Below are 22,927 nucleotides of genomic sequence, written 5' to 3' on the forward strand. Positions count from 1 at the left end.
CTGTCAAAACTAACTTTACAATTCTGGATGGTCACTAAAACTTTGCATTACTATGCAAAATTCACTTCCCAATCAAAGATCAAGCCAGAAAATAAATCTCAAGTTGAAATAAACCCAACCAATTCAATAAAGTGCTTTGCAAATGCACCCGTTGAACTCAAACTGTATAACATCACTAAGCATTTGGACCAATTCCACTGGGCCATAATGCTACAAAATCAGCTACAGAAAAAGGTTTATGCTGCAGTTTTGAGGGAAAAAACTTTATCAGGTGGATTTTGCTTGTATATACAAAGAGTTCAAATCATATCTGCAGCAATTTCTGCACACCACCTAGTGCCTGGCATTGAAGGCTGCACTCACAGGAATTCACTGAAGCATCAGAAGAGCAGGAAACCTCAAAAGGACTGGTGCAACTGGAAAAGGGAGGTTGAGATGTCAGTGCCTGTAACTCACAGAGCACAGCTTAATCCAGTGAAATGGCAGCACAACTTCCCCATATAAAATATCCATTCCATAGACCTCTTCTGAGCTCATTATCCTGAAATAATGCTTTTAATGTTTATGATCCTAGACCAGAGGTTCATCCAAAAATGACATTAACCCTGAAGCAGGATTAGCTCAGGAACCCAGAACTTTAGTACAATTAAGTTTGGATTGTTTGTCATGTAGAAGTACCAAGTGTCCACAAAGCCCAAGTGTATGGTTAACTTGCCTCAGACCCAATAATAATTGAGTACCTCTCACCCATCTCCATTAAAATAATATCCAACAGAAAAAAAAACCAAGGTATTGATTTTAATCTGTAATTTATATATACAGACCCCACCATTGGCAGCCTACTAGGTTCAACTCTCAATCACAGCTGCCTAGATACCGGAGTTGAGGGGATTGAGCTATGAGGAGAGGCTGAATAAACTAGGCTTGTACTCGTTAGAGTTTAGAAGAATGAGGGGAGATCTCATTGAGACGTATAAGATGATGAATGGGATGGATAGGATAGAGGTGGAGAGACTCTTCCCGCTCAAAAAAGACAGTAGGACTAGGGGGCACAGCCTCAAGATAAAGGGGAGGCGGTTTAGAACGGAGTTGAGGAGGAACTTCTTCACTCAAAGGGTGGTGAATCTCTGGAATTCTCTGCCCGTTGAAGTGGTGGAGGCTGCCTCACTAAATATTTTTAAGAAGCGGGTTGATGGGTTCTTGATAAGAGAGGGGATTAAGGGTTATGGGGAGAGGGCGGGAAAGTGGAACTGAGCCACGACAGATCAGCCATGATCTTATTGAATGGCGGGGCAGGCTCGAAGGGCTTGATGGCCTACTCCTGCTCCTATTTCTTATGTTCTTATGTTCTTATGTTCTTATGTTCTAGAATTCTCCATTTTGCTCCAAGACACTGTGTACCATGCTGTAAGAAGTCTCACAACACCAGGTTAAAGTCCTACAGGTTTATTTCATAGCAAAAGCCACTAGCTTTTGGAGTGCTGCTCCTTTGTCAAGTTAGTGCATTCTCACGTTCCAACCATTATTTTGTAAATTCAGTGTGTCTTTGTACGCCCTTTGTGAAGAGAACTCCCACTTACCTGACAAAGGAACAGCACTCCGAAAGCTAGTGGCTTTTGCTACCAAATAAACCTGTTGGACTTTAACCTGGTGTTGTAAGATTTCTTACTGCATTTACCCCAGTCCAATGCTGGCATTGCCACATCATGGCTACCATGCTGTACTCAGATGGGCTCCACACCACAAATAACACTGCTGTTTTGGGAACTTCGCTGTGCACAAATTTGTTGATACGTTTCCTACAATGACTATACTATAAGAATACTTCATTGGCCGTAAAACACTTGGCACATCCTGATGTCAAAGACAGGTGACTTCTCTTTGGCCAAATCTTTAAAGTCAGCTGTCCTAATGCGTCCTTTGGCTCAATCTCTGTGTGTCTGATTGACTGAATAAAAACGCTCAGGATCAGAAGGTTGCTACACAAATACCAGTTATTGTTGTTTTTGTCAAGGACATTCAGCAAGGAAGAAAAGGGTAGGACTTACAAGAATAGAATAGGCTTTATGCGGTTGCTTTTCAATAGATTGAACGGGTTTGGTTTAATTCTGAAGAACAATGGTTTTTATACTGTACGTCTGTATGAAGCTGATATAAAAACTGGAATGAGAGAACAGAAACGTGGAATGAAAGGGGATAAAATTGCAAGTGCGGATAAGCCGAAATTTGTTACGAAGCGATGGGAGATGCTTCTGCATCGCTGTTGTGGTGAAAGAGAAACAAAGACAAATAAAGGAAGCGTACAAGCAGGAGCTAAATACAGCAGAGTAATGCCTTAGAACTCTGCCATAATTTGTCCCTCTGTCCACTGAGCCACGATAAAGACACAATTCATCCTTGAGGAACGTGTACAGACCAGTCAGAACAGCCATGAGTTCAGGGTGGACAAAGGTAAAGAAAGGCTGTCCCTCGTGAAGACCTGAACCACAGGAGAATCACCATGATTTCAAATCCAAAGCCTAACCATTGAGCCAGAAGCAACAAATTTTCATAATACTATACCATGTCTATAACAAACCATTTCCATGACAAGTTGATCAATTATACTGCACAGTGCAAACACAAGCCAGACATAACAAGCCTGCATGACAAATCAAAGATATACACTGCCTGCACTGTTTGCCAAGTTCTGTCACAGCAAAAGCCACATTATGACATGAAACTTTGCATCAGCCTGTTGTCAAGAGAGTCAACTGCATAATCGTGAGTAACATGCTGAAAGTGCTGACTAGTATTTATCATTAGCAAGCTCTTAAACAGAAGAAATAAAGGAAGCGTACAAGCAGGAGCTAAATACAGCAGAGTAGCACCTTAGAATTCTGCCATAATTTGTCCCTCTGCCCACTGAGCCACAATTCATCCTTGAGGGATGTGTACAGATGTGTACAAACAGAACATGGAACTGCTGAAACAAATAGCACTGATGCCTTATACCATGAGGGCAAGAAGGAGTAAAAGGGTATGTTGATAGGGCTTAGATAAAGTTGAAGAAAAACAGGCTGATGTGAGACAAACATCAGCATGAAATCAGATCAGTTGAGCTAGATAATCTATTCCTGCATTGTAAATATTATGTAAATTCCCAGGCAGGCACCAGAGACAAAAAAAATTAAGCACAATAGTTTCTGGACTGTAAGAACCAACTATTTTACCAATGTGCTTCAAGGAAAGGGACCCACCCCATACAGTGATTAAGCATGCAAACATGATAAGCATGAAAAAAAAAATCAGTTGATGAAGTCAAGCCTGCTCCACACAGGACCAGGAGCAGATCACTTAGTTCGGACATTCAATGAGATCACAACAAATGTGCAATCTAATTCCATGTACTAACCTTTGCCCATGTCTATTTACACTTTTGGTTAAAAACCCAAGGTTAATAGATTAACAATTGACTTAACATTAGGAGTATTCCAAACTTCTACATTCTTTAGGTGATCACCAAAGCAACATGATTAGACATTCCCTCTGTGTCCCTCCCCACCCCCCACCTTCAGCCTCCACCAAAAAAATCCATTGTCTTGTAATTTCTTGGGAGATGCAATAAAAACAGCCCAAGATCAACGCGGGGCACGGGAGCACTGTCAAAAATTTGAAAATGTGTGAAGGAGGTCGGATGCTTTCTGAAATCACTTTGCAAAAGCATTTGGGTGTGAAATAAATCAAGGTGGCTCAGCACCATCAGCTCAGTAGATTATCAATAAATGCTGTCATACCAGCACCATCCACATCCAGAAAACAAACAGGCACTATTCACAATCTGTGCTATTTTTAAATCTGTTTTTGTGAATTGTTTATTTGGTAAGCAGCTTGGTAAACTATCCCCAGGCATTAACAAAATATGCTTCTTCCATGGCTTGGTGGCAATAAGGACAGGTGACTTGAAGCTTAGTCAAAGGGGTAGGCTTTAAAGGAAGGGGAAGGGAAATGGAAATGCAGAGTTTGTTAGGAAGGGAGTTGCAGAATTAGAGTTTGAAGGCTGAGGCAACTAACACAACCCAGAGTGGGCCACATGTAAGCTCCTTTACAGAATGGTAGTGGCACACCATTCCACGTTTTCACCGATTCCCCCCTCACCACGACAAAGTAATTATGTAAGGTAGGTGTTCCATGCAGATTGATGCACAGCAAATACAACTTATTCATCCAGGGACCATTTTCTGTACCATGATCCGACACACACTGTAAACCAGCATTGTTACTCACTTGTGTTCCTTCTTGTAAGGTGCAACACAGCTCTTACTCATGGCTTTAAATGTACCCATTGAAGACATTCTGGTTTGTGTGGCTCAGACTGAATCCCTGGACAGCAGAACTGTGTGGGGGAACTACAACTGAAATTTGGACTTGAAATTTGAAAAGAGATTGAAAAAGATTGGGAGGGGTGGTAGGCAACAGAAGCACAGTTGACCAAGGCTCCTGATCTTTGTTTGCTACCTTTACAGAAATATTGATCAGAAGGAAACAGGTGATCATGGGAACAACAGTATGGTGCAAAACAGGGGAAGTTACTATCTGGTTTAATAGAATCAATCAGCATCTAAACAGGATGCTATGAATCAGCACAAATGAATTGGTCCAGATAAGTTCATCCATTTTCCTTCATATATTCAAATAGGAACTTCCTGCAACTTGGCTTGACTTCCTGTACACTACTCCAAACAGGTACATTAACATGGCCTCCAATCACAGCCCAGCAAACTTGAGTAACAAATTTGACTGTGCCAATCGTGAAGATTGTTAGACTACAATGCTCCTGTTACTCAAATAACTTACTCCCAATTTAATAAAAATCTTTAAATTTTACTCCAAAAATAAAATGGTTGAACTGGCATCAAGTAGAACCAGACTGTTGCACTCCAGTGTGGAAAGAGAGCAGAGCAGGGAACGCTCAAAATCCACGTGTGCAAGAAAATTCAAGTACATTTGGTCGCACTAATTTTCGGAATACCAGTGCAACCGAGCATGTAACATTTGGTTTGGGACAAGTAGCTCAAATAATATAAGCATATTTTAGTGTAATCATAGCCCTGTGGTCCTGGGCACCATTCACTGTCCTTAAAGAAAAAACAACAAAAATGATTCCAAGGAAATTAAAAACTAAAAAACCCTTATCAGAGAATGCCCAGCACTAAACTCAACAAATCCACACAGAATTAATGTTAGATATAGAACAGTGCCTCATTTACAAACCTTTGTGTTACCCACTTAAATTGATTTCACATTGGGCACACATGAACACTTCACACCAGAAACATACTGATGTTCCAAGGACTTTGGACTAGAGAATAAAGGGAAGTAACACGTGTAACGTACATGTTGATCCACAAACATGCAGGGACCATTTATTCTTTCACACAAGTAATAACCACCTCCATCTCAAAAATCACTAGAAGAAAAGGTACATACTGAAGCAAATATGCACATTGTAGAGCGACCAGGAGACATTATATGGCTGAAGCACCTTCAGCAACTAGGCTTGCTTCAACGTCTGACAAAATTCTGTCTCTCCAAGGCCCAGACAAACAGTGGGTACTGCATACAATCATGTAACACAGGAAATATCATGGAGGCCAATAGGAGACATAGAATGATATGGGGAAATAATCTCGACTGCATCAAACCCTTGCCACACAGAACTGAATAGTTGCTGCATCATCCATTCCCCATCAAGGTGCCCATCTCCATGGTCTGAAAAAAGGCAGGAAAGAAGTGTGGCTTCGCCTGTGTCTACTACTATATTTTCATCTCTGTCCAAAAGCCAAAAATGTCATCAAGTGCAAGAAAATAGTTCGCGCCACTGAAAGACTTCACAGCTTATAATAAAATGGTTAGAGATGGTATCACATTTCCAAAATGTTATAAATTTGAAGATTACAACAATGTTAATTAGATCAAAAGCACTAACAGTTAAGGGGTAAAGAATAATGATATGGTTTGAATTAAGGAAGTTTCTCAATTTTCAGTGTTTCCATGGTCTTAATGTTCACAGTTCCTATCTTTTTCCCCCAAATTGATTAACGCATAATTCAGTTTCACTTGAGCATAAAAGGACGGCTTCTAGACAGCTTCTGGGTCATTTTCCTCTCTGATAAACCAAAGGCACATTATATGTTTTTAAATTTACAATTAATTCTGTTGCTGCTGCATTTCTTGGCCTATTCACTGTCTCTTACACCATTGATTCCTACCTCCCCCTAACATCTGAAAAAAGGCTGAGTGAATTTTCATCATTTTCTTTGACTTTTTCATGCTTACCTGCACAATATCACTAGACCAACCTCCAGGACAAATTCATATTAAATTCAAATCTGCTGTTCCTGGACAACCAGGATTTTTATTCACTTGGCTAGTAATCCTTTCTTGTTGGATAAGTGAATCTAGTAGGATCAGGAACAGCCCAGACTTGCCAAGCCTGCTCCACCATTCAATAAAATCGTGAGCTGACCTTGGGCTTCACTCCACTCCCCTGTCCAATCGGTGCATTCCTTCATTTCAAGGCACCAAAAATCTATTTACCCCAGCCTTAAATATATCCAATGATGCAACATCTTAACTCTCTGGGGCTAGAGAATTCCAAAAATTCACAAATCTTTGAGCTGAGTAATTTCTCCTCATCTCAATCCTAAATGATCAGCCCTCATCCTAAGACTATTTTTAAGATTCCTCAACCAGCAGAAACAATCTCTCAGCGTCCACCCTACCAAACCCTTTCAGGATCTTTGATAGTCTCAATGAGATCACCTTTGTAACCAAAGGCTTTTCAAGTGCCTTAATCTAGCTTTGCCAAAAAAAATTGATTTCTTGGAAAACTGTAATTCTTCCTTGGCCACTTAAGTGAAAATAAACTAAAAAACATTTGAGAATCGTTTAGTCCCCAGAAAATACCTCAAAGCCAAAAGTGTGCTTCGATACAAAATTCTGAAGGGATGTCTGTTTCAAGTAAGATTGCCTCTCATTTCTAAACTCGAGAAAATTACCTCAGAGGACAACTCCCTTATCCCAGGAACCTTTGCTGCACCACCTCCACTGCTATATTGTTTCTTAAATGTGGAAATCAAAATTGCACAGTACGCCCTAAGGTCTCACCAAAACCCTGCACAACTCTAGCTAGACTCTTTATTTATATACTTCAATTCTATTGCAATAAGGCCAACATGCCATTTCCCTTCTTAAATTGCTTGCTGTATTTATGTTAACTTTTTGCATTCCTTGGTTGCATACACTCAAATCCCTCTGAATATCCACACTTTTCTCAGCTTTCAAAGAAATATTCAGTTCTAGTCAGTCGACGAAGGTGAAGAAATTTATACTTCCTTCCATTATAACCCATGTGCCATCTTTTTACCAACTCACTTTACCTGTCTTTGTTGCTTTTGTGTCTTCCCCACAGCTTACCTAGCATGGGACCATTTAAAAAAACTTAATTGCTCTCTGTCTCAGCCAAATCATTATAGATTGTAAGTGTAACAGTGAAATCCTGTTTTCTGCTTATTTTCATTTAATAGACAAAGGTGCCAAGACTAAAAGGACAAAAATCACAAAGCAATTGACTACTCAAGAATATAGATTAGTTGATGTGGCATAGGAACAGGAGTGGGCCATCAGTCTTTCTAGTCTGTGAACTAATTAAATCATGGCTGACATGAGCTTCAACTCAATTTACATGCCTTTGTTTTACATCATTTGATAACCGTACTCTATCAATCTCAATTAATTTCGATTGATCCAGCTTTATGGCTCAACTCAAGTTCCACATTTCCATTACCTTAAGAAAGAAAATGTGCATCCCAATTTCACTTGGACAGTCTAACAATTTTAAAAAATTGCCCCTCACTCTCCATTGTTCTCTCCATCCCCCAAATCAGATCAAGCCACAACATTATTAAACAGGGAGCCCCAATCAAGGTTCCAATCATAACCTGAATACTGAAGTGTCAAGGGGCTTATGAAAAATAGTCAGAAATGTAGAATGCCATCCCTCTGCAAGCTACTCACACCTCTCTGACAAGGTTTCAAATGCATACACTTGCTCATTGCCACAACCATTCATTCAGCAAATGGACAGAAACTGAATCTTGTCACTCACTTAATTCTAGAAATTCTTAAAGTAATGAAAGGTTTGTTCTCAGTCTTCTACCAGTCACATTAAAAGGTCTCCTCCAATTCCACATGCTTTGACTTTGCTCTCTCATTTGGAACTTTATAAATGCACCAGGAAGTTCACTAATAATATCTGTAGACAATGGCCCTGACCACCACATTAGCGACCTCAAATTCAACTAGATTAGTCAGACATGATTAACCTGTCAATAATCCACACTTTCTGATCATTTCATACTTGTTCAAATACTCAGTCCTTCTAACTGGGATACTCTAGTAATTTCTGAATTAATAATTGAAGTCATAAACGTCATTGTATGTGACTGTGCCAAAGGTAAACTATCTCCCCTCATCCTTCTTGATCTGTCTGCAACATCCGACAGGGTTGACCACACTATACTCCTCCAAAAGCCTCTCAATGTCATCCAGCTGCACTTGCCCGGTCCCATTCTCATCTATTCGGCTACAGCCAGGGAATGGTTTGCAACAGATTATTTTCCCGCTCTCCGAAGCTTTATCTGAGCTCAGCCCCTTGGTTTACCCAAAAAGTTAGGTTTGACAGCAATGCTGACAAGTTCTTTCAAGCCCTCTAGAATCCTCACATTGGATGTCTGGCAAGCAGTATGACAGTGAGTCCAAGATGAACCAGTGCCCTCAATTACATATTGAGTGAACCAAGGCCTGAATTCTTTGTTGTTGGTACCCACGTGGGAAAGCACGCTGTGATGAGGAGGTAAAAAGTATACCAAAGTTTACTTATGGACAGGCTAGGGGAAAGGGCCAGAATCTGGCAGATGGAGTTTACTGTGGATAAACGTGAGGTTATCCCTTCTGGCCAGAAAAATAAAAGAGCAAGTTACTATTTAAATGGGAAACAAGTTCAAAAGGTGTCTGTGCAGAGGGATCTGGGTGTCTTTGTGCAGGAGTCTCAGAGTGGACACGCAGGTGCAGAATGTTATAAGGAAGCCAAATGGAATTTTGTTATTTATTGCAGAAGGTCTAGAGCATAAAAGTTGAGAAGTGTTGTTACAATTATATAAGACATTGGTGAGATCGCACTTGGAATATTGAGTTCAGTTTAGGTCATCTTCTTTAAGAAAGGATTTGGTGGCACTGGAAATGGTGCAGAAGAGGTTCTTAGATTGATTCCAGGTTTCAAGTTTCACAAATATATAAAAAGGAAAAGAGCGGCTAAAGTAAATGTTGGACCCTTAGAAGATGAGAAGGGGGATTTAATAATGGGAAACGAGGAAACGGCCGAGGTCTTAAACAAGTTTTTTCTGTCAGGTAGAGGACACAAATAGCTCACCGAAAATTGACAGTTGTGGGACTGTAGGGGGTGAGGACCTTAAAACGATTACTATTACTAAAGAGATAGTGCTTGGGTAGGCTAATGGGACTAAAAGTAGACAAGTCCCCAGGCCTAGATGGAATGCATCCCAGGGTACTAAAAGAAATGGCAAAAGCGATAACAGATGCATTAGTTGTAATTTATCAAAATTCGCTGGACTCTGGGGAGGCGCCAGCTGATTGAAAAACAGCTAATGTGATGCCACTGTTTAAAAAAGCAGGTAGACAAAAGGCAGGTAACTACAGGCCGGTTAGCTTAACGTTAGTAATTGGGAAAATGCTGGAATCCATCATTAAAGAAGAAATAGCAAGACACCTGGAAAAGAATGGTTCAATCAAGCATGGATTCATGAAGGGAAAGTCGTGTTTGACGAATTTATGGATTTTTATGAAGATGTAATGATGCAGTTGATAGAGGGGAACCAGTGGATGTGGTGTTTTTAGATTTCCAGAAGGCGTTCAATAAGGTGCCTCACAAAAGGTTGCTGCAGAAGATTGAAGTACACGGAGTTGGGGTAAAATGTTAATGTGGATTGAGGATTGGCTAACTAACAGGAAGCAGAGAGTTGGAATAAATGGGTGCTTTTCTGATTGGCAGTTGGTGACTCATGGCGTGCCACAGGAATCGGTGCTGAGGCCTCAACTGTTTACCACATACATAGACGATCTGGAGGAGGGGACTGGGTGTAGGGTAACAAAGTTTGCTGATGACACAAAGATGAGTGGGAAAGCGAATTACGTGGAGGGCACGGAAAGTCTGCAGAGAGATTTGGATAGGCTAAGTGAGTGGGCAAGGATCTGGCAGAGTATAACGTGGCAAGCGTGAAGTTATCCATTTTGGAAGAAATAATAGTAAAACGGACTATTATTTATATGGTGAAAAATTACAACATGCTACTGTGCAGACGGACCTGGGGATCCTTGTGCATGAATCGCAAAAACTCAGTTTGCAGGTGATCTAGAAGGCAAATGGAATGTTGGCCTTTATCACGAGGGGGATAGAATATAAAAGCAGAGAGGACTTGCTGCAATTATACAAGGTATTGGTGAGGCCACAACTAGAGTACTGTGTGCAATTTTGGTCCCCTTATTTGCAAAAGGATATATTGGTCTTGCAGGGAGTGCAGAGAAGGTTCACCAGGTTGATACTGGAGGTGAGGGGGTTAGCTTATGAGGAGAGATTGAGTAGATTGGGCCAGTACCCATGGAGTTTAGAAGACTGAGGGGAGATCTTATAGAGACATACAAGATAATGAAGGGGCTAGACAGGGTAGAGGCAGAGAGATTATTTCCACTGAGAAAGGAAACAAGAACTAAAGGGCACAGCCTCAAAATAAGGGGGAGTCAATTTAGAACAGAGTTGAGGAGGAATTTCTTCTCTCAAAGGGTAGTGAATCTTTGGAATTCTCTGCCCATTGAAGCAGTGGGGGCTACCTCATTAAATGTGTTTAAGTCACAGATAGATAGATTTCTGATCAATAAGGGAATTAAGGGTTATGGGGGGCAGGTGAGTAAGTGGAACTGAACCACTATCAGATCAGCCATGACCTTATTGAATGGAGGGGCAGGCTCAAGGGGTTACATGGCCTACTCCTGCTCCTATTTCTTATGTTCTATGTTCAAGGGGCTGTTGTATGAAGAATGGTTGAGTAGCTTGGGCTTGTACTTGCTGGAGTACAGAAAAATGAGGGGGATGGGGGAATTTGATTGAGGTATATAAAGTACTCAACAGGACTGATAAATGTTCTCCCTTCTAGAACAGTCAAGAACAAGAGGTCATAGTTGTAGAGTAAGAGGGGAGGGGAAGATTCAAGACAGAGATAAGGACTACTTCTCACACAGTATTGTGAATCTTATGGAACTCATTGCCCCAGGGTGCAGTGGATGCAGAAATGGATTCAAGAGATCGATAGGCAAATACTTGATCAAAAGTGGATAAAAGGGCAATAAGGAAACAGCAGGGAAGTGGAGTTAGGATGAGATGGAGATCAGCCAACTTCATATAGAATGGCGGAGTAGGCTCGAAGGGCTGAATTGCTTACTCTCACTCCTAACTCCTATGCTCCACCACAAACTAACCACCAACTCTTCACGGTTGAGGTCAAATCAGACAGTTTGCAACCTCAATTTATTTGACCTAGAAGTGAGCTTTCAGTCACATCGGTTCATCAGCCCTAAGATTCATTATCCTCACTCAAATTCCATAAATTTGCCCGACTTCATTCAGCCATAATTCAGCTGCTGCCAAAACCATCATAACTTTTGCTACCCACGGACTTGATGTATTCAAAGCATTCATGGTAGGCCTCCAATTTGCTATCCTCTATAAACAAACTGCAAATTAGAACTACAGAAAAAAGGCCATTCAGCACATTATGTCTGTGCAGGTCAATTCCAGACAACTCAACACCCTCCGAGTGAAAAAAGTGTTTTCCTAATATCCCGTCTAACCCTTACCTTAAATTAGTGCCCCCAGTAATTGACCTCTCCACTAAAAAAAGTTATAGATTTCCTCAAGATGACCTTGTCAAGACCCCTCAGGTTCTTATATTTCAATCAAACCACTTTTACTCTTTTAAACTTAAGCAGATACAAGCCTAGCCCAAGGTAACCCATCCATTCCAGATAATGGACTAGTAAACCTTCTCTGAACTGCTTCTAATGCATTTATATCCTCTCTCAAATTATATCAATACTGCACACAGTACCCTAGATATTATCTCATCAATATCTTGTAACTGAAGCATAGTCTCCCTACTTTAGTTTTCAATTCCCCTTGCAATAAACAACATTCCATTTTTGAATGATAACTAGGAAAGCTAGTCTAAGTATTTGCTGTACCTGGAAATTAACCTTTTGCAATTCATACACGAGAATGCCTAGATCCCTCCAACAGAACTCTGCAATTCTTTCACCATTTAGATGATTAATTCTTATTTTTCTTGCCAAAATAGACAATTTCACATTTTCATCACATTTTTGCTCCATTTGCCAGATCTTTGCTCACTTACTTAACCTATCTGTATCCCTTTGTAACCTCCTTGCATCCTCTTCACATCTTACTTGCTTACCCGTATCATCACCAAAGTTAGCAACCATACCATCCATCAGCGCATCTATGTCATTTATGTAAACTGTAATTGAAGCCCCAGTATTGATATCTGTAGCACATGATACATCTCACCAAGCAGAAAAAGACCCATTTATACCTACTCTTCCATTTTCTGTTAGGTAATCAATCTGTCAAAGTTACCAACTACCACTACACCATGAACTTTTATTTTTCAAACTAAACTTTCATGTTGCACCTTATGAAATGCCTTCTGGAAATCTAAGTACAGTACATGCACTAGTTCCCCTTTAGCTATAGCACGTTACTTCTTCAAAACAGAATAAATTGGCTTACCATGGATTTTCCTTCCATGTTGACTCTGCACAATTGCTTTAAACTTTTCCAAGTGCCCTGTCGTTTCCCGATGGCAAATGTCAAACTAACTAGCCCTTGTTTCCTGTTTCTGCTCCCCCCCCAACTTTTTGAATAAAGGGAGGTACATTCACTATGTTCCAATCCAATAGAATCTTCCCCAAATAAGATAATTTTTGGAAAATTAAAAGCAATGCATCAACTAGCCACTTAAGTTGCTAGGATGAAGCCCATCAGCACCCGGAGGCTTGTCAAGCCGCAGCTCCAACAATTTACTCAGTACTACTTACTTCCCTGGCAACTGGAATTTTCCTGAGTTTTCCCTCCCATTTCCTGTTTTGCAGCTATTTCCAGGATGTTCCTTGTATCCTTTGGTGAAGGATACAAATGCAAAATATTCAATTCATTGGCCATCTTATTTTCCATGAATTCTCCAGACTCTGTTTTTTATAATCTATGTAAACTCTTAGTATCTACCTTTATATTTCTAGCTTTCTTTCATACTCTATTTCTTTACCAAATTTTTAGTCACTCTTTGCAGTTGTTTAATATTCTGTCCAATCTTCTGACATGCCACCATCTTTGCTCAATTATATTTTTTCTTTAAGAATGTCATAACAGCTCAACAGTTTTGCTGCCTGACACCTAATATGCACCAAGTTCACATCTGTGTTTTCTATTAAAATTAGCTCCCAGTTAAGCAATGCCTCAATTTGATCATTTTCATTTTAGCTTTCAAATCCCTCCATGGCCTGGTGTCCTTACGTCCCCAGCTCATCACAAACATCCCCTAGCACTGCAGCCCTCATCACCAATTTTATTATTCCACAAAGTTGTTTAGGATGTTAAACTTTATCTGTCGTTACATGAATTCTCTCTCTTGCAAACAGTGTAATATTTGCTATTTTTGAACCCCCTGAAAATCAAAATTCTGAATCTAGAGCATCTTTGGAAAATGACTAATGCACTTTAATTTATTTTTTAAAAATTGCTGTTTGCTTCCATCTTTCTAATTCCCTTTGCGCACAAACAATTGCTTTATACAAATTTTTTTAAAACAATTTTTTTTATCCAAATTCTAACCGGCTCATCCACAATGATTAAAAATATTTTCCTGCTAGATGTTAATTGGATTACATAAATGTTCTGGCCCATTTGCTAAACAAATCCTGTTTGTAGGGTGAGGGAAGAGTAATTAACAAACAGCTTACAAAAAAAACCAAGTCCTTGTTTTTCTTATGTAACAATATTTTAGAGCATTATTGTTTAACCTTCATTTAAATGCGCCAGTTAGAATCTGATATGTCCCCAGAAACACTAGAATTAGCAGTAATCATAAAAACTAATTCCCCATCTCTCGGGTGGAAACCAAAAATATTTACTATATATCGCTTGTACCCAAAGTTAAATGTCAGCAACATCCATCCAACTTAGCTTTCTCGAGTCCCAAATGGCATTCGCAGAGAAATTTAATATTCCATGGAGTCTACAATATCAAAGTCAACCCGTGGTAAGCGACTAGTTAGCAGGAGGCTGGGAGAAGTTTTCCCGAGAAGCCCGTGGCCTCCTAATCCAAAGGCAGCATAGATCCAATGTGGAGTGCAAACAAAGAGATCTTCGATAAACTTGCAATGCCACGGACACACTGGGCAGAGCAGTAAATGATCAACTGAGTGAGTAGAATTGCAGCAACAACGTCCACTGTGCAAAATGAGACCCAGATGGCATCGGTGACGACTGTTGTCACAAGCAAGGCTTGGGTCTCTTGGTACATTCCCAATCGAGATACAGCTTCCCAACGCTGAACAAATAAATGCACGTCTTACTCGCACCAAATCCAGGATAAAGAGTTTGTATAATTATATATTGCACGGTACACAAACACAAATGCCCAGCTGCCTGGCACTGCCTTTCACGCAGCTTCCTTCAAATCTGGATTGTCCAACCAGGAAAGCAATGAGGTCAGGCTGCAGAGTGATTGACAGGGACTCAGCCTGGGGACTGGGGCTCTGGGCAGCAGCATTAAAGCGGCGGGGGCGGCACACAGAGTTCTGCAGCGCCGATGCCACCCACCACCTCAGACAGCGGCTGAGTAAAGGTACAGACTGCAGCCGCCGGCCAGCCTGCTTTAACTGCGGGCTCCGGGGAGGCGGCCCGGCAGCCAGCCAATCAGCACCATCCCCCGGCAAAACAAACAAAGCGACCAATCAGCGTGCAGAACGGGCCGTCGGTCATCTGGTCCTGGGGCTTGAACATCACTTCCGGGGGGAAGGCACTGCACAGCTCAATGCATTACCACAGCCTGCACAACTGGGCACAGCTCAATGCATTTCCACAGCCTGCACAACTGGGCACAGCTCAATGCATTTCCACAGCCTGCACAACTGGGCACAGCTCAATGCATTACCACAGCCTGCAGGTTCAATGCATTACCACAGCCTGCACAATTGGGCACAGCTCTGCACAACTATATTACCACAGTCTGCACAACTATATAACCACGCTTCAGTACATTACACTTACTACAGACAATTCAAGTCTACTCAATACACTCTCTGATCCCAAACGTGATTACATCTTCTGAACTATAGATAACCATTTAATTCCACCACCCCCCGCCCCACACACACACACCAATGTATCCCTTCCCCATGTCCATCTTGGTGTACACAACCAATGTACAGTTATATCACGGTGCGACATTTTATCGTAAATAAAATGACCTGATCGTGAGTAAAATCCAACCCATCAACCAAATCGACATTTATTTTGAATAGCATATACACAAACTAATTTACCCCATTGACGATGCACTCCAACATGCCAACAAATCCTCAATACCTCCTGCCTGGACTCTTGCCAGTTAACACATTCACAGGCCCAATGGTAGCAAGTCTGACCAAAGCAATCTACATCTGGGCTGCAATAAAAAGAAAATCTGCCTGAACAGTGCCCAAAATAAAATGGCACGTCGTTTAAAAATGGCACTGAAAATGCCTCCCCCACAAAAAAAAACAGCCCAAATACATGGGTGAGACCTTCAGACTCATGTTTCGAGGCAGCAAACAAAGCGATTGATTTGTTGAAAAGTTTAATCAAGCGACATGTTTACAAACGCCAAGGTTTTATTCTGTGGTGGTAATGTGTACGTGCAGCAACAAGGCGACACATTAGGAACCCGCAGCGCGGTGGCAAAACACTGCCAGGGGGAACTAGCCCAGGCTATACTAGAGGACAGAAATACAGCAATTATTCCTCACTTTACACAGTCTGGTTTCTTCATAAAAATCAATTCAATGACATTCTGGGACCCGCTCCTAAACCGGGCGCCTTCAGCCCCAGCGTCCTTACCTTGGGCTCGGTTCCTGCCGGCGGCTCTGGCCAGTCCCACTCCCCGGTGCCTCGGCGTCGCTCGCTTCTCGGTGTCTCCCTCTCCTTCCCCGGCCTTTCTCTCTCTCCCCACCTCCTCCTCCTCCCCCAGGCTCAGCTCGCCTCTGCCCAGCTCTGCCGGCTACCTGGGCGGCGGGCTGAGGTGGCTGGGGCCAGCTTCTCTCCCGTGGTGCTGGGCTCCCGGCTCCGGGCGCTCACCGTGCCGGGCTCGCCGTTCCGCCACTCCACCCTCCGCTCCTGCCCGCTGCCTCCAGCTTACGCTGGCCGGATCTCTCCGGGGTTGCCCGCTTCGGGGTCCTGGGTTCAGTCCGGGTGCGCTCTGGCTCTCGGTCGGTGTCTGTTAGGGTTTAGTCCGGCTCCGGGTTCGCTCGGGCTCCGCTCTGTGTTTGTTAAGGTTTAGACCCGGTCTGTGTCCGGATCGAGTGGGACTCCGCTCCGCTTCCCGGTGTCCAGCCCCGGTCTGGGTCCGTTTCCGTTAAGGGTGTCTGTTGGGCTCAGTCCGGGTCCCGGTGTCTATTAGGATCCAGTCCGGGTTCGGTCCTAGCCCGGGTGTCTGTTGGGGTTCACTCCGGTTGGATCGGTCCGGGTTGAGTCCGGTTCTGCTCCGGGTGTCTGTTGAACTGGAGTCTGACTCTCGGTTACTCGGGCTGTTGGGCTTGACTCCCGGTCCGGTTGGATCCAGTCCGGGTTCTGCCTCTCGCGCCCGGTCAGTCGGTCGGCGGCGCGAGAGGGGGGTGGTGGGGGGGGGGGGGGGAAAGAGGCACCGAATGTTTGTGTTTGAAGCGGGAGCGAGCCAGAACACGTGGGGAGGGGGCGCGCGCCAACCTGGCACGCGCGGCCGTTAGCCGCTTTGATTCATAAAGAGGGGCCGGGGTCGCGCGGGACGCCCCCCCCGAGCTCTCGGTCTGCGCCTGCGCGGTATCCGCGCGGTGTGCGCACGCGCCTCACTCCGAGACAAACAATAACAAGGCCGCGCGCACACACGTGGCGCTGGGGTCACGTGAGCACAGCAGCTGGGTAAGGCTAACGGCTCCTTCTAGACTGGCCTTTATTTTGACTGAAAATAGCCTTAAACATCGCCATCTCCCACTGATTCCCAGATATGTCAGACAAGGCCATGGGTGAGGGTTGGAAAACGAGGTTAAAGGCATGGGTGCCTCCAACTTGTCTGAGCCATTCCCTGGGCCACTTTTCTCACCCCCTCTCAGAACCAGGACAGGGTTCCCCTTCTCCTCACTTTTCACCCCCACCAGCCTCCGCATTCAAAGGATCATCCTCCACTATTTCCGGCAACTTCATTTTGATGCTACCACCCAACACATCTTCCCCTCACTCATCTTTGTTAGCATTCCGCAGGGACTGTTCTCTCTGGGATACCCCGGTCCACTCTTCCATCACACCCAACACCTCATCCCCTACCCGCAGCACCTTCCCATGCACACGTAGAAGGTGCAGCACCTTGCCCTTTTATCTCCCTCATCACCGTCCCAGGTCCCAAACACCCCTTTCAGGTGAAGCAGCGCTTCACAGTCATCGCCTTCAATCTGGCCTATTGCGTTCACTGCTTCCAATGCGGTTGACTCTACACCGGAGCGAGCAAATGTAGATTGGGTGACCGCTTTGCTGAGCACTTTCGGTTCTGCCCCCAAGCAGGTCCTAGACCACTTCAACTCTCCTGCTCCTGTCCACATGTCTGTCCTTGGCCTTTTGCAATGTTGTAGTGAACCCCAATGCAAACTGGAGGAACAGCACTTCATCTTCCGATTGGGCACTTCACAGCCTTCCGGAGTTCAACAGTTTTGAAGCATGAACTCTCCCCTCCACCATCACCCCATTTCCATTTATTTTATTTCATTCTGTTTCTTCTTCTCACCCATCCATTTTTATCATCCTTTTACTCCTAATTTTCCACTTCTCCATTTCCATTCTCCTTGACCCTCCCCTCCCACCCCCTTTCAGGCCAATTGCCTTAACTATCTATACCTCTGTTCTGCCATTTATACATTCTGATCTCTTAATGGACACTTTTCGCACCTCTCTCAGCCATTTTTATCCTCATTTATATTCCCTTTATCCTTTTACAGCCCTTCCACCCTCATAGTATAAATCTTTTCTGATTTGCTTTGCCCTTAGCTCTGACAAAGGGTCATCCAGACTCAAAACGTTAGCTGTATTTTCTCTCAGTAAGTAGTCTCACAACACCGGGTTAAAGTCCAACAGGTTTATTTGGTAACAAAAGCCACTAGCTTTTGGAGTGCTTGCTGCCTCTTCGTCAGGTGAGTGGGAGTTTTATTCACAAACAGGGCATATAAAGACACAAATTCAATTTACAAAATAATGACAGAGAATGTGACATGAACCCAAGATCCCAGTTGAGGCATCCTCACGTGCGGAACTTGGCTATCAGTCTCTGCTTAGCGACTCTGTGTTGTTGTGTGTCGTGAAGGTCTCCTTGGAGAATGCCTTGGAGGACTTGCAAAATCTCACTAACTTTCCTGTCTGGAGACAATACATATCTCTTTAACCTATGCTTAATGCTCTCTCCACTCAAGTACACTTAAAGGTACACTTAGAGGCTGTACCTTTAAGACTTGATTACCTGTAAAGACTTGCATTCCAATCATTATTTTATAAATTGAGTTTGTGTCTTTATATGCCCTGTTTGTGAAGAGAACTCCCACTCACCTGACAAAGGGGCAGCAAGTGAACCAAAAGCTAGTGGGTAACAAAGTAGGGTAACAAAATTTGCTGATGACACGAAGATGAGTGGAAAAGCAAATTGCGTGGAGGGTGTGGAAAGTCTGCAGAGAGATCTAGATAGGCTGAGCGAGTGGGCGAGGACCTGACAGATGGAGTATAATGTTAGCAAGTGTGAAGTTATCCACTTTGGTAGAAATAATAGTAGGAGAAATTATTATTTAAAAGGCGAAAAGCTGCAGCATGCTACGGTGCAGAGGGACCTGGGGGTCCTTGTGCACGAATCGCAAAATCCCAGTCTGCAGGTGCAGCGGTTGATCAAGGAGGTGAATGGAATGTTGGCCTTTATAGCGAGGGGGATAGAATATAAAAGTAGGGAGGTCTTGCTGCAACTGTACAGGGTACTGGTGAGGCCGCAGCTGGAGTACTGTGTGCAGTTTTGGTCACCACACTTGCGGAAGGATATATTGGCCTTGGAGGGAGTGCAGAGAAGGTTCACTCGGCTGATACCGGAAATGAGGGGGCTAGTCTATGAAGAGAGACTGAATTGACTGGGTCTGTACCCGTTGGAGTTTAGAAGGCTGAGGGGGGATCTTATAGAGACATATAAGATAATGAAGGGGCTAGATAGGGTAGAGGTAGAGAGATTCTTCCCGCTTAGAAAGGATAGCAGGACTAGAGGGCACAGCCTCAAGATAAGGGGGGGACAGTTTAGATCAGAGTTGAGGAGGAACTTCTTCACTCAAAGGGTGGTGAGTCTCAGGAATTCTCTACCCGTTGAAGTGGTGGAGGCTACCTCGCTGAATATATTTAAGTCACGGGTAGATAGGTTTCTGATAGACAAGGGAATTAAGGGTTATGGGGAGAAAGCGGGAAAGTGGAACTGATCCACTTCAGATCAGCCATGATCTTATTGAATGGCGGGGCAGGCTCGAAGGGCTAGATGGCCTACTCCTGCTCGTATTTCTTATCATGTTCTTATGTAGTAGCTTTTGCTTCCAAATAAATCTGTTGGACTTCAACCTGGTGTTGTGAGACTTCTTACTGTGTTTACCCCAGTCTAACGCCGGCATCTCCACGTCATGTACTTTATCTCCACAGATGCTGTCAGATGTCCTGAGATTTTCCAGCACTTTCCCCCTTTGTTTCAGATTCTGGCATCTGCACTATTTTGCTTTTGTCTTAGGATGGCTGGCGCAGACATGATGAGCCAAGGCACCTCTTTTGTCTGTTGTAAAATGGATATTCTGTTTAGATGAATAAAATACTTCCATTTCCATACCACCATTTATGACCTCAGGCTGATTTCACCGTCAGGGAGGTACTTTTGAAGCGTAGTCACCATTGTAATATTGGAAATGCAGCAGTCAATTTGTATAATGCAAGCTCCCACAAACAGCAAGGTGGTAAATGACTGGATAATCTGTTTTTAGGCTTGGGTTGAGGGAGGAAAGGTGGGAGAGCTTTAATCCATAATAGTGCCACGGGATCTATTACATCCATCTGAAAGGACAAAGAAAATTTTGTTTATGTCTCATTCATAAGACAGCAGCACTCCCTCCGCACTGCACTTGTGTGTCAGCAAGATTATATAGATATTCAAATGCCTGTAGTGGGACTTGAGATTGTTATCACTAAGCCACAGCGAACACTGTTTTGTCTATTATGCAGGAACCCAAGTGAAACTTAGTGCAATACATCATCATGGTTGGTAAACAGAAAGAGGAGCGGCGGACTAAATAAGAGGTGTGGCATGGTGGCACAGTGGTCAGCACTGTTGCCTCACAGTGCCAGGGAGCCGGTCCAAATTCTGGCTTGGGTCACTGTCTGTGTGGAATTTGCACATTCTCCCCGTGTCTGCATGAGTTTCGTCCAGGTGCTCCGGTTTCCTTCTACAGTCTGAAAGATGTGCTGGTTAGCTGCATTGACCCAAACAGGCGCTGGAATGTGGCGACTAGGGAATTTTCACAGTAACTTCATTGCAGTGGTAATGTAAGCCTTACTTGTGACTAATAAATAAACTTTAAGTTTAGGTATTGGCTCGGTAGGTTTTGCATTTCAAAAACCTTTAGAGGAGCGATTTTGAGATAAGAAAAGGAAATAGGAGCAGGAGTAGGCCATCTAACCCTTCGAGCCTGCCCCACCATTCAATAAGACCATGGCTGATCTGTCGTGGCTCAGTTCCACTTTCCCGCCCTCTCCCCATAACCCTTAATCCCCTCGCTTATCAAAAACCCATCAACCCGCGTCTTAAAAATATTTAGCGAGGCAGCCTCCACCACTTCAACGGGCAGAGAATTCCAGAGATCCACCACCCTTTGAGTGAAGAAATTCCTCCTCAACTCCGTTCTAAACTACCCCCCCTTTATCTTGAGGCTGTGCCCCCTAGTCCTACTGTCCTTTCTGATCGGGAAGAGTCTCTCCACCTCTATCCTATCCATCCCATTCATCATCATATATGTCTCAATGAGATCTCCCCTCATTCTTCTTAATGAGTACAAGCCTAGTTTATTCAGCCTCTCCTCATAGCTCAACCCCCTCAACTCTGGCATCAGCCTAGTAAACCTCCTCTGCACTCCCTCCAAGGCCAAAATATCCTTGCGTAGATGCAGCGACCAAAACTGCACACAGTACTCCAGCTGCGGCCTCACCAGTGCCCTATACAGCTGCAGCAAGACCTCCCTACTTTTATATTCAATCCCCCTCGCTATGAAGGCCAGCATCCCATTCGCCTTCCTGACCACCTGCTGCACCTGCAGGCTGAGTTTTTGCGATTCATGCACAAGGACCCCGAGGTCCCTCTGCACTGTTGCCTGCTGCAGTTTTTCGCCACGTAAGTAATAGTCCTTCCTACCATTATTCCTACCAAAGTGGACCACCTCGCACGTGCCAACATTAAATTCCATTTGCCAGTTCCTGGCCCATTCACCCAGCCTATCTAGATCCTTCTGCAGACTCTCCACACCCTCCGCGCAATTTGCCGTTCCACCAATCTTGGTGTCATCAGCAAATTTCAACACCATACACTCAGTTCCCTCCTCCAGATCATCTATATAAATGGTAAATAGCTGAGGCCCCAGCACCGACCCCTGGGGCACTCCACTAATCAACAACCGCCAATCCGAATAGCACCCATTGACCCCCACTCTCTGCCTCCTATTTGACAGCCAATCCTCTATCCACGCTAACACTCTACCCCCCCCAACTCCATGTCCCCTGACCTTCTGCAATAACCTCTTGTGAGCTACCTTGTCAAACGCCTTCTGAAAATCAAGAAAGACCACATCCACCGGCTCTCCTCTATCCACCACCCTAGACACATCCTCATAGAACTCCAGTAAATTTGTCAGACACGACTTCCCCTTAACGAAACCGTGCTGCGTCTGCTCTATCAAGCAATTCCCCTCAAGATGCCTCGCTATTTCCTCCTTGATGACGGATTCTAACCTTTTACCTACAACAGACATTAGACTAACCGGCCTATAATTCCCTGCCTTTTGCCTGCCACCCTTCTTAAACAACAGTGTAACATTAGCCGTTTTCCAATCTTCCGGCACTTCCCCGGAATCCAGCGACGTTTGGAAAATCACCACCAAGGTATTCACTATCACCTCTGCCATTTCTTTCAGAGTCCTCGGATGCATTCCATCCGGTCCTGGGGACTTGTCCACAATCAGTCCCTCCAGTCTGTCAAGCACCGCCTCTCCAGTAACAATAATGTCAATGAGACCCTCCTGTCCTACCATCTTTCCATCGCTAACACCCGGCAAATTATTCACGTCCTCCTCCGTGAAGACCGAAACAAAAAAGTTATTCAAGGCCTCAGCCATTTCCCCATCCCCTACCACTAAGTCCCCCCTCTCATCCTCTAAGGGTCCAACGTTCACCCTAGCCAGCCTCTTC

The 22,927-nt window shown here is 43.8% G+C and overlaps 1 protein-coding gene across 2 annotated transcripts in view; it reads right to left on the reverse strand.

Moving 5' to 3' along the window:
• ypel1 (yippee-like 1) overlaps positions 1-17,068 on the reverse strand; it is a 40,383-nt gene extending 23,315 nt beyond the window's left edge. The window contains exon 1 of one of the 2 annotated variants that reach the window (XM_080208514.1): positions 16,289-17,068. The gene's annotated coding sequence lies outside the window, so the exon portion shown is untranslated. Of the gene's footprint in view, positions 1-14,335; positions 15,020-16,288 lie in introns of those variants that run through there. The other variant, XM_080208515.1, reaches the window with a different exon arrangement.
• Positions 17,069-22,927: the final 5,859 nt, after the last annotated feature.

The sequence above is a fragment of the Carcharhinus amblyrhynchos genome, chromosome 20 (genome assembly GCF_965287045.1).
Source record: "Carcharhinus amblyrhynchos chromosome 20, sCarAmb.v2.hapA, whole genome shotgun sequence".
NCBI lineage: Eukaryota > Metazoa > Chordata > Chondrichthyes > Carcharhiniformes > Carcharhinidae > Carcharhinus > Carcharhinus amblyrhynchos.